At 41.3% G+C, this 16,581-nt stretch overlaps 1 protein-coding gene across 1 annotated transcript in view; it reads right to left on the bottom strand.

The window, feature by feature from the left end:
* The window catches only part of camkvl (CaM kinase-like vesicle-associated, like), a 44,478-nt gene extending 38,806 nt beyond the window's left edge, over positions 1–5,672 (bottom strand). Inside the window, exon 1 of the mRNA XM_069660223.1 lies at positions 5,586–5,672. The gene's annotated coding sequence lies outside the window, so the exon portion shown is untranslated. The remainder of the gene's footprint in view (positions 1–5,585) is intronic.
* Positions 5,673–16,581: the final 10,909 nt, after the last annotated feature.

The following is a 16,581-nucleotide window of genomic DNA, read 5'->3' as shown; positions in this document are numbered from 1 at the left end:
GGGAGATAATCGGGGAAATTACAAATCGGGAGTAAAGCGGGCAGGTAAAACTCCTGCCCAAATCAGGAGTGTTGGCAGGTCTGGTAATGGTTTTGACTTTTTGCACAATACACTACCATTAATATCAGTATGGGAATGGTATGAACACTTGAATGTTAGACATGCTAACTTTAGCTTTAGCTAGTAGTGTGGGAGTACTTCAAAAGCATCAGTAGTACTTTGAGTTATTACAGTTTTTCTCGGTTGATTTGGCTTTTCTTGACTGACAGTTAAAGTCTGTTTACTGTATTGTTCTCTGTTGTGTAATCATTGCAGGAAAATTCTAATTGTTTGTCTTCAGATTGATCAGAAAGCGACTAAGTGATATGTGGAACCTTGGACTTTTGAAATCTGAGGAGAATTGACTTTGATACACAATAGCAGTCAGTTGGCTTCAGAGAAACAACAGTCTGGTACAGAACACATTCAGTGTCAGTGAAAACATGCAGGACAAGACTGTTGAACTAGCAGATAAGGACACACTTCCAGCAGAGTCGAATTACTTTTTTGATGGCACAATAGCTTCATTTTGACACATGAATTCAAAGTTTTGGGTGAGTCACCGCTGTTTTGGAAAATGCATCTTCAGTGCTAAGAACTTTAGACACAGTTCGAGAAGTTTCCCAAAGCAATTGAGAGAAACTGTAATACATGGACAGTGTAAGCATATTAAACATAATGCGTTATTTACTTGAAGATGTAAAGTGAAACACTTTTGCAGATGACACTGTACTGATGGCACAATACTTGTAAATGATTCTTCCATTTACACAGATGAATTTAAACCTCTACTACACAGATCTCCAGATAATAATCGCTCACTCTCACTCTCTTGATATAAATATATATTATGACACATTGAGACAGAAAGCGCACTGGGGGTTCAGAAGGGGACAGAGGGCTCAGCTGGAGGAGGCAGCGAGCAGATGAGAAGGGAGTGTGTGAGAGCAAGGAGGCAGAAGATGAGCAGGGAGGGCAGGACATGAGAAACCTCTGGCACCAAAGTCAGTTAAGGGAAAAACAAACATATGCTGTGTGTTCAGTTTATCCTCAAGCTCATCCTTATGTAACATAGGTGGCATGTGTGCGGAAATAAACAAGAAATGTTTGAGTTTTTACTCTTGCACTGCTGGCTCTACTACTTTTGTACGCCTGTTCTGCCTCCACACACTATTTTTTTTTGTTGCCAGGTTGTTGGCAAATCTTGGTCTCCAAGCCTCAGGGGCACAAAAGGATCATTATACAGGCCACCAAATATGGTGGCAGGGAGCAAATGTCACACTACATGGAGGGTTTGAAAAGTCATAATGAAGGATCGATGCACTTCCTAATCTCTTACGACCGCCATCTGTAACCGATCCCAGCTGCTGAGATGGAAAATCTCAGAGGATGTGGACGTGGTGGCGCAGACTGCAGCAGAGAAACATTCACATACAACCACACAAGAATCAGAGGGCATTTACTACATCTACTATCATGAGCTATTATGATATACCATTATGTTTTAATGGGGTATTGATGCCTGCATTGCACCAGCATCTGCACAAACCTCGTTATCAGGTTTCCTATTGATGGAATCATAAATCTGTGTATGGGGCTCTTTCTCTCCAGCATTTACCAATCCAATCAATAAGCAATACTCGAGTTATTTATGTCTCTGGTTTTCTGGACTTTCTATTTTAAACAGTACATTTCCTTCAACCTCGCACTTCAGACTGCAGTGAGTCAACTCCGAGAAATATGTGGGCTGATCAATACCGCCAATGTTACTGTAAACATGAGCGTCCTTTCCACCATCCTCATCCCTTCTTCTTTCATTATAAAGGCATTACTGTATTTGAATTGGATCACCAGTGTAAAAACTACATTCATCACCCTTGATGACTCGTTTGGTAATCAATAGAAGTGACGTCGAGCGGCTGGTGTGCGCAGTCAAAGCTCACTCTTCCATTTAATTGAGTTCAAAGCGTGGAAATGTGAACACTTGTGAACATCTTTGATTATTTTTTTTACCATAAAACTGTGTCAGCATTTTCCTATTTGCTGAATAAATCCACCCTGCTGTTTGATTTAAACATGTAGAAGTGAGAAGCCAGTCAGCAGAATAGCCTGCGCTCACATCTTTAACGGCATAAGAGTGAATTTATCTGCAGTGAAATGTTTTATAACTGCAGGGAAATGCATGCCGTTATGACACACAGTTAAAAGCAACAGTGTGAAAATGATGCCGACTCAAGTGAGTTGAAAAAAAAAGGTTCATAACATGCCTAAAATCTTTGGGTGCTCGAAGCATTAATCGCACCAAAACAGTAACAGTAGCTTTTCAATAACTTTGCCTGAATTCAATGAACCGCATAAACTTGAGCAAACCCTCAAAGGCTTTGTGGCTGCAAAAGGAGGTCAAAAGGAATCAGAATTCAACCGCGACTCGAATCTTTGCTCTACAAAATGAATGTTACATAAATCTACATATCCAATCATACAGATCTTACACAATTTGTATCTGCTCTATTATATCACTATAATATGATTCCCAAATCCATCCCTCTGTCCGTTAATATCCCGCTGATACACTTTATCCTCCAAATGCTTCTGCTGCGTGAGTGCACATCAGAGGTCAATCTGCTGAAAATCTCCAAAATGAATCTCAGACTTTTAAAAGGCGGCGAGCTTAGCTGTGCGGACGAAGGTTGTAAACGTAAACTGCATGTTCCTGTCTCACATGAAAAGCAGGTTAGTGACCAAAAACAACAGAAAGTCAATGTGCACACACACCTGAACACACTCATGGGGCGTATCACTGAAACCACCTTTGTTTGGTTATGTGTGTGGTTTTTGGATTATACCAGTTATCTGGCTGGTCCAGTGAAATCCAAGGATAACAGCATCTTTTTTTTTTGTACAGTACACAATGAAAAAGCACACAGATGATTTGAGAGGCTTTTGTCCTTTAGGCTGCAGCTTTTCCACAAACTCCAAATGAGGTCCCGAGAGAGGAGTTCAAACGTGAAATACTGCAGCTTACAGGTTGACTTAAAGGACAGCATCTACCAAGAAGGTGGGGAGAGACTAGCTAGCTAGATAGATAGATAGATCGATTGATGTCAGACAAGGTTCTTCGCACTGTTACATCAAATCACATCAAGTTTTTCTAACCCTAAAAGAGTGTGGTGTGAAATACAGAGCAGCCTCACAACTCAAATGAGTTGAAGATATGAGCGACCACATTTTTCCCTCGTCTGCCCCTCTTTTGTCATCCCCAGCCTCCTTTCCTCCGCCACTTTGTTGGCTTTCTTGGTTCGGCAGCCTCCTTTAGTGTCTCTCTGGGGTGCCGTGGTGTAGTAGCCTACACTAGATTCTGTCTGTGATGTTTCTCTGCACTCCTCGTTTATCAAATTGCACACACACTCATATGAAACAAGTTAATGAGGCCAGCAGGGGGTGGACTCTGCTTTCATTGCAAAAAAAAGTGAAGGATGATACACTTTCAATTGTGGCTATAATAAACAGCAAATCAAATTTGATGTGTTTAGATAGAAATATTCAAACTACAGTTTCTTCTGCTGCTACTTTTCCACATTTAACTGCAGCGAGCGCCTCCTTCAAAATAAGAGCTCATTGAGTTTGTAGTTATTTCAAAAGCCCAGTGACAACCTTATAGCGGTAGCCTCGGTTCTTCTCCTTCAAAATAAGAGCTCATTGGGTTAATAGTTATTTCAAAAGCCCAGCGACAACCCAATAACAATAGGCTAGTCCCAGTTCTTCTTCTTCAAAATAAGAGCACACTGGGCCAATAGAAGCCAAGTGACAACCTCATAGCAGTAGCCTGATTCTTCTCCTACAAAATAAGAGCTCATTGGGTTAATAGTTATTTCCAAACTGACAACCCTTAAGAAGTAGCATGGTTCTTCTCCTTCAAAATAAGAGCTAATTATAGGTTAATCGTTATTTCAAAAGCCAATTGAAACCTTAAAGCAGTAGCCTCTGTTCTTCTCCTTCAAAATAAGAGCTCATTATGGGTTAATAGATATTTCAAAAGCCAACTGACAACCTTATAGCAGTAGCCTCTGTTCTTGTCCTTCAAAATAAGATCTCATTGGGTTAATAGAAGCCAAGTGACAACCTTACAGCAGCAGTCTCGGTTCTTCTCCTTCAAAATAAGAGCTCATTATGGGTTAATAGTTATTTCAAAGCCAACTGACGACCTTATAGCAGTAGCCTCTGTTCTTCTCCTTCAAAATAAGAGCTCATTGGGTTAATAGAAGCCAAGTGACAACCTTACAGCAGCAGTCTCAGTTCTTCTCTTTCAAAATAAGAGCTCATTGGGTTAATAGTTCTTTTAAGAGCCCACTGACAACCTTATAGCAGTAGCTTTGGTTATTCTTCTTCAAAATAAGAGCTCATTGGGCCAACAGAAGCCAAGTGACAAGCTTATAGCAGTAGTCTCGGGTCTTCTCCTTCAAAATAAGAGCTCATTATGGGTTAATAGTTATTTCAAAAGCCAAATGAGAACCTTTTAGCAGTAGCCTCGGTTCTTCTCCTTCAAAATAAAAGCTCATTAGTTTAATAGTTATTCCAATAACTAACGACAACCTTTTAGCAGTAGTCTCGGTTCTTCTCCTTCAAAATAAGAGATCATTTGGGTAAGTGGTTATTTCAAAAGCCCACTTACAACCTAATAGCAGCAGTCTGGATTCAACAGAAGCCTGCAGTCAATATGCTGACCTAGTATGGAGAGGTAAAGTGGCCGATGCTTCTGTAGCCTACTGTTTTATGCATAATTAACACGTGAATAAATGGAAGAAGAATCAGGCAGTGAAGGCAGAAGGTGTGAGGAGGATATTTTTGCTTTTACTTTGAAGAGGACATAATTCCCCCCCCCTCCCCTGAAAATATAGAAGAGACAGCGAGAAACTCCCATAAAGGAACCTTTTAAAGAATAAAATTACTATCTCAAGTGGACCAATAAAAAAAACTGCCTTTGATGCATTAGTATGCCAAGTATGAAGTTTCAAATATCCTGAACCTGCCACTTAAGAGTGAGTGACTACCAAAATAAAAGCATCTTAGCCTATTGTTATTCTTCAAAGAAGCCTGAAAATATACATTTATTATAAAATTACTCATACGCTGAGATGAGGACGACAACACCAACGTACAGTAGGTTCGATAAAATCGCTCCATTGTTGACAACAGACAGTTTAGTTATAGTACACAGATATGGTCAAATTCTCACGAAATTCAACAAGTCAGTTGTTAAATATAACCGACTGGATCTCTCCTTCAACTTTCTCTTGGCACGATGAGCAGACAGGCACTTTTGCCTAAATTATCTGAGCCAGTTGGAGCTGTTCACTGCAGCTGTTTTACGCGCGGACTCCGCCGCACAGCGCGCGTTACCATCAGCAGAAGCAGCACGGCACACCGAAAATATCGCTTTTTTATCTCTTCATCGACTGCTTTCTACCGCCAGCAGGGATTACACCGAGTAGTTAAAGCGAAATTAATTCACCACGCCTTCAGCTCTACAGCGTTCAAAGCCTTACCTTGACTTGTCTCGGCTTGGAGAAGTGTGGGTGCGTGTGTCTGCAGCCCCCCTATCCAAAATGAAAAACTCTGGTCCGACTTTGTACCTGGACTCGAGAGGGAGAAAAAAAAGCACTGATTCTTTGTTGATGTACAAAGAGCGTCAGAGGGAGGTGAACTAAGCGCAGCTCCTGCTCTGGCACGACTGTCTGTTCCTCGGTGAGAATTAGTTTGCTTGTTTCTGACTGCCGCCCTCCCTCCCACTCACTCTCACTCACTCACTGTCTCCCACCCATGAGAAATAAATAATCTTTCATCCCTCTCTCTCTCTCCCTCTATGTCTCTCTCTCTGTGCCTAGCAGGTGGGCATCTTTGAATAATGTGAGATCATTATTAAAGGCTGCTGGAGGCCCAAATGTGTCCTCCGCCCCCCTCCTCCCAAACCCTGCATGTTTTTTTATGCTTTAATAAAACTGTCTATGTGTGTGTGTGCTGTCTGTCAGTAGAGTTACTCCGGCTGTTTCGTGTGTGTGTGTGTGTGTGTGCGCGCAGGCAGCGGATTGGGAGTGGTCCGGGATTAAACCCTGGGATTATACCTCAACATTCATCATTTCATCTCACACACTGGAAAGCACACACTGCTGCCGGACAATGACATCAGCCTTTGGCAGGCAGAGATGCACACACAGATTCATGTGGGTAGGGATGGAGAGAAAGAAGAGAAAAGGATAACGAGAAACGAGAGAAGAAGGGAGAGGAAACCTTTCACCTCTTAGATTCACTCAAATCTGGAGCTTCATGTAAAATCCATCAAAATACTAGCAGGGCATGCGGGGCAGGGGGGGGTCACAGGGGTTAGATACTGCCAGGGTGAATGTGTGTTTGTGCAAATGCATGCTGCCCTTTGTGTGCGTGTAAGTGTGTGTGTGTGTGTAGTGGATGCACACACAGCCAAGTCGGTGTGTGTGTGTGCCTGCATACTGACAGATGGCTACTGTAATGACGCAGGAACTAACTACTGGGTTTCTATGTGTCTGCGAGGTTGCATGCCTGTGCACATGCTTGTTAGTTGATTGTGCGTATGTGTGTTTCTGTGTGTGTGTGTGTGTGTGCGTGTGTGTGATGGGGGGGTAGATAGAGAAAGAGAGAGAGAGAGAGAGAGCAAGTTAAGTTTTGTGCAGAAGAAACATATCTTTCTTGTTCTAGCTGCCGTCTACCAAAAACACACACACAAACACACCCCCGCACGCGCGCACACACACACACACACTGTGTGGCAATATGGTTTTTCCCTTTTTGTCCAGGTGCTTACAGTCTGTTCCCTCAGACATTCACAAGAGACCTTGAGTCTGCTGCAGCTTCCATTTGCTGAAAATATATTCTCACAAAGGTGCGCGCATGTGTGTGTATCTCTGTGTGTGTGTGTGTGTGTGACACGAGTAAACTAAAGATCCACGAATAATAAAAAGATCATTATAAAGTCTCATCAGGGAAGGTTTAATGCATGTTTACAGGCAAATGCGACCATGACTTGTAAGCTTGCGCTCACCATACATATCATGTATGTGTGTGTTGTAGTGTTGGGGTAACTACCGCTCCACATATTACCATAAAGTCTGACTAACAATGACTGTGTCAGAATAATACTATAATTAGGCTTCAGGTGCTCCTGTTCTTTTGGCTGCCTCCTGGATATTTGACAGTGGTGGAAGGAATATTTACATTTCTTTTGCCAACATTGCAACTCAAAAATCCTGACGCGCATATTTTGACTTTATTTTTATGGAATATTTACTGATTTATATTGTGTAATATTGTAGATGTTTACCTCAAACAATCACTGGAATAAGACTGCGAAAGTTCTCATCCAGATCATGGTTATTCGAAACTTAAGTCAACTAGATGTAAAGTAGTTCCTTCTCACTTGTTTTGGATTTAAAATCAAGAGGAAGCAGCACAAGAAACTTCAAGTACCATAAACCTCTTCTTCAGTAAGTCTACTGACTTACTTTAAGTATTGAAATGATCAAATAAAGTGCGTGCTCTTCAGGTCAGACGATGAAGTCTTCTTAACAACCTAGTAGGATGTAGGTACCAGGTGTTGATCACAGGCCGGCACACACAGAGGTGTGAGATGACCATTATGTGTCATTATGAATCATCATCATGAGTCACTGTTTTTGTGTTGTTAATCACCGACCTTCACCTCTGCAAGTGCATCAAACTAAGCTAGAAAACATTCTGTTGGCGACCTTACGCTGCTGGACAAAGCTTGTTTTCCAGCGCGACGGAGTGAAGAGGTCAACTACCATAAAAGCAGAGCGGGCTGCACAGCTGTTGGGATGAAAGTAAAATGCTTTGTCGCTTTGAGAACTCAGCGCAAACATCCCTTTTCTGCCAAATGTGCCATTCGGAGCAGACAGGCTTCAAGGCCAGCAGCCGTGTCGAAGGAGGGCTCAGAGCTCTGGCTCTCCTTCACTCACTTTGTCACAATGTGCCTCCCTTCTTTCACACTGTTTATCTGCACTCCTTTGCTTTTCCCTTTCTCTCACATTTGCTGTTATTTAGTCAACGTGTGTGTGTTTGTGAGTTTAGATACCAGCTATTATAAACCTCACACGCTTCAAATGTATTTCAATAATTATCATCCTGACTCGAGCACACTCCTTTGTGTGTGTTCATGTGTTCTCATCTTTATGGCACCCACTCAGATGTCTTAACTCCCTGATTTAAATGCTTCTAATTGTTGTGCTTACACAGAGTAATGCTTCGGTACATGGATTTACATGCAAATTTTCTCCATAGAGGCTTAATTTAGAATTAAATCCCTAACAGCCTGCAATCTGGCCTTCTAGCGTATATTTCAAATTTGGCATCAAGTAATATAATGCTATTAGGGCTGTGACCATCTACCGCTTGCACTCACTTACCATGTTTGTTGCTGCAACATGTGTGGGAATGCACACACACACTCACACACCATGTGTTTTACTGGATTGTCTCCCACTTCCTTTTGTCGGAAGCTTACCCTCCCTTTCTCCTTCTGCCATCCTGCTCGCCCCCCTCTCCTCTCCTCTCGCCTGCCCTCTTCATCCTCGTTCTGTCACTCATCAGTCACTCTCTTCCCTGTTTTTTCTTTCCCTCTGCCATCTCTTCTTCCTCTTTATTCTTCTCCCATTCTGCCCCTTAATGCTTCTTTTTTTTTTTTATGTTCCTCCATCGTCTTCTGTTTTTGTGGCCTTCCTCTTTGTGGCTGAAGGCCAGCGAGGGTCAGAGGCAGGTTGTAATTACCTCACTCTTCCTCCTGGCAGCTATAGTGAAGAAGGAAGAGAGAGAATGAAAGCAGAAGGGAGAGAAATGACCACTATCACTGCTAATATTAACCCTGTTATCCCTGTACTTCTAAAGGGCAAAAGTCAATGTGAATCAGATGCATTTGGGTCATCTCTGCAGCCATTTTCATGCAGAATCAAATTAAGAGTGCTCCCCATGTCTTATTCTGTCTGCCCAGTCTGACATTCACAGATAAATAATACAGTAATAAAGACTGATTTCTCCCGCATGCTTAATGTAGCATAGGAGAGTTGGCCTTAATTGCTACAGCTATATTTGAGTTGTAATGTAGGGCGGGCAATGCCTCCTTGACTTCAGCACTGGCTTGGGAAAAAAATTTGCATCCCTTTAAAAATCAATAGCAGTCTGAAAACAAACTTCAGCAGACACAATAAAAAAACATGAAAAGGAAAATAGAGCAGAAAGACAAAAACAATACTTCAGTGGATTGTATTTCATTAAATGTGTCCCTTTATATCAGACCTGGGTCACGCTGCTGTTTCCCAATTGTTCCCTCACACAGGCGGCTTAAATGGCAGAAGGACTCATTAGTTAAAGGTTGTAACAGGCAGGGGTGAAGATTGTTTGAAGTTTCGGCTGGATGCGTCGCTGTGACCGCTGTCGTTAATTACCCAAACTGGTGAGGAGGAGACGTTTGCAGTGACGGCAACAAGCCGGCTTCCAGATGCTATTCTTACCCTGGCTGATCGATGATATTTCTGCAGCTGTCTGGGGGTCAAATCTCACCGAGACAGGGGTCACCAATTAGGGAGTGACAACAACCTTTATCTCCCTCCTGTTTTCAGAACAGGCAGGTTGTCATTTACACATTATGTTATTGAAATTAAAGAAAACCCAAGATGGCTGACACTCCTCATCCTCCAAGGAAGAACAGAGGATACTCTACATGTTACTGGTAAGCCCTCTTCCACAACTAGGTTGATTATTTTAAGCTCAGTGAGATTGATTTCCAGGCCCTGTGGGGGCCTTTCGGGTCTATGTGAGCGAACGTGAAGGTGCAGACAAACCAAAAAAAAGGAGGTGGGATAATAGTTAGGACAGGGAATAACACAACGGAGAGGAGGTGGGAGGAGGAGGTCTCCAGATTCCTGAGGTTATTAATAAAAGGTGTCTTCAAGGACACCGATGATGATTTGGGTCAAACTATTTCTTCTTCCTCCTGAGGTGCACCAAGGGCAAAAATGGCCCCAGATATATTGCTCTCTCTCTCACACAATGAAACAGGCTCCTGTTTTTTGTTGGGAGCAATAAAACCTGGATGGCAGGAGAAGATGAAATGTTTGATATTCTCATAAAAATAGCAGGTTCATCATCAATTTTTAGGAATGTCACCTTTCTTTGCCATATTAGAGGGTGGAACAAATGTGTTAGCAACTGGTGTGAGAAGAGACAAAAGGATTGACTGTCCTTGGAGATGCTTCATTTTCTACAGGTTCCACAAATGTCTCAACAACAATCCTGTGTCAAACACGTTCATCCACTCTGTCTTTGTCTCTGCACGTGAAGAGGGCCTTGACTCGGCTACTTATTATGTGACCAAGAAAACAGGATGTTCAGTGACACTTACTTTTCTGTCCATTTGTGTGTGTGTTCACAAAGATTATGCAGTTTCACAAGCCTTTCAGCCTGAATTTCTTCACTCAAAATAAAAGGGGTCAATAACACCTTTACCTGTGGGCTGTGGGGCAAAGAGCCAGCTGTGACATCTGGCCATGTTCATTTTAGTTGTGACTTAATGACTGTCTCCTCTGGGGCTGGGAGTGTTATAAAACATTTCTGCTCTGCTGAGTTATGCTGTTCAGCTGTTCAGGTTACATCTGCCTGTGGAAAACAAACAAACAAAAGATGCATCCACACAGGAGCTCAATCATGATCCAGAGCAGGATGTGAGATTGTGTTTGTCTGCCATCTACTGGTCGAAGGAGGTCACAGACTGCCTGATCTGTGAACTCCAGTTAAAAGTTCAGAGTAGAGCAAATTAAAAAATACATGATGATTTAATGTGTTATGAAAGAAAGTGTTGCATTGATCAGTTTAAAACTTCAGTTTGTTGTCTTTCCTAATTTAATATTAGACATAACATTTAATAGGACCTTAAAATCACAAAACAGACATTTTGCAGACCAAACAAAAGGGTTTAATTTTTTTCCTTGTGTAAAAATAACACGAGAAGACCATCCGTAGTTTCGATTAAAAATCGAGTATCTTCAAATAAATTACTGAACATATGGTTACATTGTCTTTAGGTGAAAGATTGCTGATTACTTAAACGGATAACATTATTTGTAGACGCATTTGGTCGCCAGATTCATACGGTTTTAATTGTGGAAAGTTGGTCAACGTGATAGGAGGGACGGCTTCATTACCCAGCATGCTTCGCGCTTGGAAGTCGCGCTTCACCAAAACAACACTATAATAAATACCAAGACGTGGAAATTAGTTATTGTATGATGTCGATATTAAGCCTTTTTTGTCATGGGAAACCTAACCATTAAAAATATATACAACAGTTTATTGTTAGTTGCACCGCTACAAAGGGTTCAAGAACATAAGAGGTGTTATTAATACGTCGAGTCCCCCTCTTTTACTTCCGTGGGTGGAAGCTCATTGTAGAGGTCACGTGCTGAGTGCTCGTCACTCCACCAATCACCTCGGGGAAGGTCTGAGACAAGAGCCAATAGTTACCCTAGCAGGGTATCACCTGATTCGGGTGAGCGAGTGAACAGAAAGCATGGGCCAATGTGAGCGGTTGTAGCAGGAGAAGCCGAGTGGCTGCAACTTGTCAGCTCCGGTGGATGTGACGCTCTCTGGCTTGGAATCGCTCGCGGCTGGCAAATGAGTGCGATGTATGAGGTGGGGCACAGCTCCAGAACCCAATTCAGACTACTCTCCTCCCACTTTTGATTTATTTTTGTATGAAACTGACTGGTTTAGTCAGTGTAAGTGTATTGTGTAAGTGTATTTAATATTATTATTATTGTTATTATATTTTATTTCGTTTCCTGACAGTGGGAGTACTGCTGCTTACTTGCTTTCTATTCTTATCATATTTCCAAGTTCCAAGTTTCCAATTCCTAAAATGTGTAAACCTACATCAGAATAAACCCCATCCATATTCTGATTTTCACCTTTTACATTTGAATTGAATCAATGCCCTCAGTGTTAAAACTAGAGTAAAATCAACACTATGCCACTGTTCTATTTAACAAAGGACAGTGGAATAATACAGAAGAATGATGAGGGTTGTAAAGCGTAATACACTTGACCTTTGGCCTGTTTGTCAAGTGTGCAGTGCAAAATTTCAAGGAAAATTATGGCAAATCACACGTAACAAGTATTCATTGAATTTTAACAAATAGTGTATTTAAATTTAGATTGGATCCAAGGCGGCTTTTAGGAATAAAGTTTAATTTTGCACATTATCATAATACATTAAAATCAAATGAAACAGGAGAGAATAAAGAGAATATTTCTTGGGCTAATCGTCTGAAAAAGGATTTGTTATTCTCTGATTGTGACCTGTTGACCTGCCGGGGCACGCTGGGGCACGGCCCCTATAAAACAAAAGGGCCTCATGTTTCTGTCTGACCCAGTTCCACGGCCTTATCAGAGCGTGTAGAGTTACCGGCACAGCGTGATGAGAGCCACAGAATTAAAACCTCAGACATCATGTACAACAAGAAAAGGAAAGGGTTGACCAGAAGGACAAATGACCTGTCCTGTTAGTTTGACCTTTCTATCAATGTGTCTGTATCCCGTGTCTCTGTTTTACTGCTGCCTTTTAGGGTCAAATAAAGTGTTATTATTTTTTATTTGTCAGCACAAGAAACAGATCTCAGCTCTTTCTTCAAATTCAGGTATAAAGAGTTGTAGCCACATCTCTAACCTGCACACCTGCTCTGCTGTCCTTTGACACTGCTGAACACTAAGCTGATGCTCTGCTGGTTGCAGAGATGTATAGATCCATGTTTCAAAAAGCTTCCTCACGCAAATAATAATCCATCCGCGTCAGAGACGCTGCATCTGTGTCAGGGCAGGTAGTTTGTGAACTGCCCACGACCCACTTTGTTCTATTTATCTGATGGATTTGTTGCATAACTGCGACCCGACATGAAGGATTTAAAGCAAAAACAGAAACAAAGGCCGGGTCAGCAGCAAAAAATATTGTCCAAGTCTTCAGCATTAATTTATGTATTTCATTAAAGATCAATATATTTGGTCTATGGCTCATCTTTATGTTTGTTGATAATGCAGTTAGGTGCAGATACGTTCTCAAAAAAAATTTGACTTTAGGATGAAAAAAAAAGCATTATTTGGGGTTTCTCAAATGATCAAAAATATGTTTACAACCAGTTCTCGTGTAAACAAACCACTTCCTAGCATCCTCAACAGTTGTCTTATAGCTTTCATGTTGAAAAAGACCCTTCACAGTTAGAGTGAGATTTAGCACTACCTGAGCCACTTAAATTATGTTTTAAGTCAATCAGGCAGGTTGACAATTAAAAAACAACAAAACATTGCTGCAGCAGGTAAAATACAATAACTACTACTAAGTTCTCGGTAACCAGGAGTGTCACAAAGAATTCTGGGCCATAACCATACTGGCAGTACTATATATTATTGCGTCAAATTTTAATAAATGTATGTTATTAAAAAAAAAAGGTTAAATCGTTCCCAATAAAATCAATGACTAATCTAATCTAATCTAATGACTTTGTGAGAGAAAAGTCTGCGGGCACATGACCGCTCGCATTAGGAACAGATGGGAGTAATGGAAGCATTAATGGCTTACATGAGGGATGAGTGTAACATTTTCCAAAGGATTGACGGAAACATGTGAGTGCTGACCCAGCAGCAGCCAAATCAGATCATGCTAATAATCACATTTTTATTCAAAAAAAAATGTTTAAAATAATAATTAGATTTTATTTATGTTAATATTCTTTAATGAAGCGTTTCTCCAATTCTTTAATTGCTTATCAGTATTTTGGGTGACATATATCCTGGCCCAGAGGGAAAATATTATATTTAATGTTATTTCAGGTTTATCTAAATATGATAACACTTTTACCAACATCTTCATTTCTCTGATTTGATAGTTCATTCATAAATGTATCAGTTATTTGCACATATAGCCCATACAGTCTTCCTTTAGACTTAAAGATGTGGATGTAAAAGGAGGACGCACTCACAATTCAAACATATGGTGGGCGCGCTCCTGACCTAAAACGAGCTGATTCAACCACATGGATCAGTTTTCACCAGCCCCGACCGTGTGAGGGTCGGGGACACAGTTGTATAACTTTGTTGTTGCTTTTTGTCCAAACCATCCCAAATAGTTGAGCCCATATTCGCCCATATGACCTGTGAGAAAGAACACTTCAAATCCACGGCAACACCAAACAGACCCACGTTATGTCTCCATCCCTGTGCGTATGTGGGTTTTTAGACCACTTTTAACTCCAAACATTGTACGCAGCTGACATGTGATTTGCGGAATGATGTTGCAGACTGAAGTCGAGGGGGATTAGTGTTTCCATAAAAGCAGATTGACACTCTTGGTTGTTTCAGAAATGCACAGAGGAGAGGAATAGGGAGAGTTGGGGAACAGAGCAGACTTAACAAGAGGAGAAAAATCCTCCCTCTGGCAAAAGAGAGCAGAGATTTATTAGATACCTGAAATAATTTCCCCTGCAATCCAATTCTTCACACTTGGGTGCATATTTTCTGTCATTTTTAATTAACTCAGGGGCACATTTAAGTCCCACTTTTTGCCTTTTGATACATATTCTTTTTGTTACATAGAGACACATTTCAAGGTGTGTTATTTGTCTATTAATTTATGTTTGCATGAACTTTAACAAACTAATATAACTCATTATTTTGTCCTGAATGCATCTTCTATCTTTTGTCTCACTGCACATTTGTTTGTGTCTTTCAGCATGCCATCTGTAGTGGTAAAATGCTTGCTGCTGTGTGTGATGATGGGTTGGATTGTGTGCATCTGCACAGTGAAGAATCACACCTTATGGATCGAGAGGCACGACTGTGCCCAGTGTGTGGCTGTCAACACCACCATCTGCAGCGGCTACTGCTACACACAGGTGAGAGCTGCTTCGCACTTTTCACAGAAACTTTATGTTTAATAATTTGGGTTGAAATCTGTGCCTCTAACAGCCCTGTCTCTCTTCTCTCAGGACACCAATCTGAAGGGACGCTTCGGGAGGACTTTCCTGATCCAGCGGAGCTGTGTGCCCCTCTCCCTGGTGTATCGACCTGCCCACCTGCCAGGCTGCCCTGAGAATGTAAACTCACAGCTGTATTATCCTTCGGCCCATCGGTGCAGCTGCAGGCGCTGCAACACACGTTTACACCACTGTGTCCGCACGCCCAGGATCTCTTATGACAGTTGCAGCTCGACCCTTGGCAGCATGAAGAGGAACAACAAGCCTACTTTGGAAACCTGACAACATGCCATGCACCTGCAAATCAAATGAAACGGCTGTTGGACTTGATGGATCAGAGATGTTTCTGCTTGTTGATATGTTATTGTTGTGCATCTCAGCTCCTCAGATGGTCATGTGTTTTATTTTAGTTTGTTAGGCAAGATATTGCAATAAAACATTACTGAGCTTGAATTAAAGCTTTGAGTGTATTGCCTGTGTAAATGAATGAAATGAATAATATGATACTAACACTCATTTATACAGAGATAAATGAGTATAATAAGCACCCTTTCATGTCAAATAGCCTAAAGCCTCATTTCTGCAATTTTACTTTTGGAGAAAGATCTTCTTTTGTTTGATTTTCAGATGTTCTGTTGACTAAAAACTTACGAGTTTTAGGCTATTTTACTCACCAAAATCTTCTCTGAAACGCCTGCGCACAGGGGCCACAGTGGCTCAGTCTCTGCATTGCATTGTGGGTCAGAGATGTGGACTAGAGACTTGGTGACTTGGACTCGGGTCAACTCGAGTCACTGTTTTGATAACTGGCGACTTGACTTGACAAAAAATATATGACTTGAGACTCGACTTGGACTTGCAAGTTAATGACTTGAGACTTGACTTGACTTTAGGCATGATGACTCGGATGACTTGCATGTGTTCGTAAGTTTGAAAGATAGCTGTTAAACATAAAATTATATAATTCAAAGTTTCTGTCTAAGAATCGAGTATGTATGCAGCGCAAACTGGGAGTCATGATTGGACGACTCAAAAAGCTCCCCGGTATGTGGTTATCATGATTGGATGACTAGCTTTCAGTCAAACTCCTCACTATGGCAACACGCTACATCAAAGCCCACCGCTACCTGATGTTTTTCCCCAAAGAGAAGCCTCATCAGTCGTACTTGTTACTACTCAATACTGTCTCAGACCAGACCATCATCATGGCTGCGTCTGTGCCAAGATAATACAGATACAATTAATTGTCATACTTTTTGAACAGGTTTTATGAATTAGCCAATAATAATATCATTATTAGACGAGCTACTAATATCTTGTCTTTTCTCTTTATAAAGACTGGATACGAGAGGTAAGAGTGCTGTATCTTGGGTGGAAAAAAAGTGACTTGACTTGGGACTTGACTTGACTTAACTAAGGACTAGACTTGACTTCCCTTGCCCAAGAAAAAATGACTCGAGACTTGCTTGAGACACCC

The sequence above is a fragment of the Semicossyphus pulcher genome, unplaced genomic scaffold (assembly GCF_022749685.1).
Source record: "Semicossyphus pulcher isolate SPU_LCO1_2020_fin unplaced genomic scaffold, fSemPul1.0.p SCAF_13, whole genome shotgun sequence".
NCBI lineage: Eukaryota > Metazoa > Chordata > Actinopteri > Labriformes > Labridae > Semicossyphus > Semicossyphus pulcher.
The sequence above is the reverse complement of the archived record's forward strand: the minus strand, read 5'-3'. Positions and strand labels throughout refer to the sequence as shown.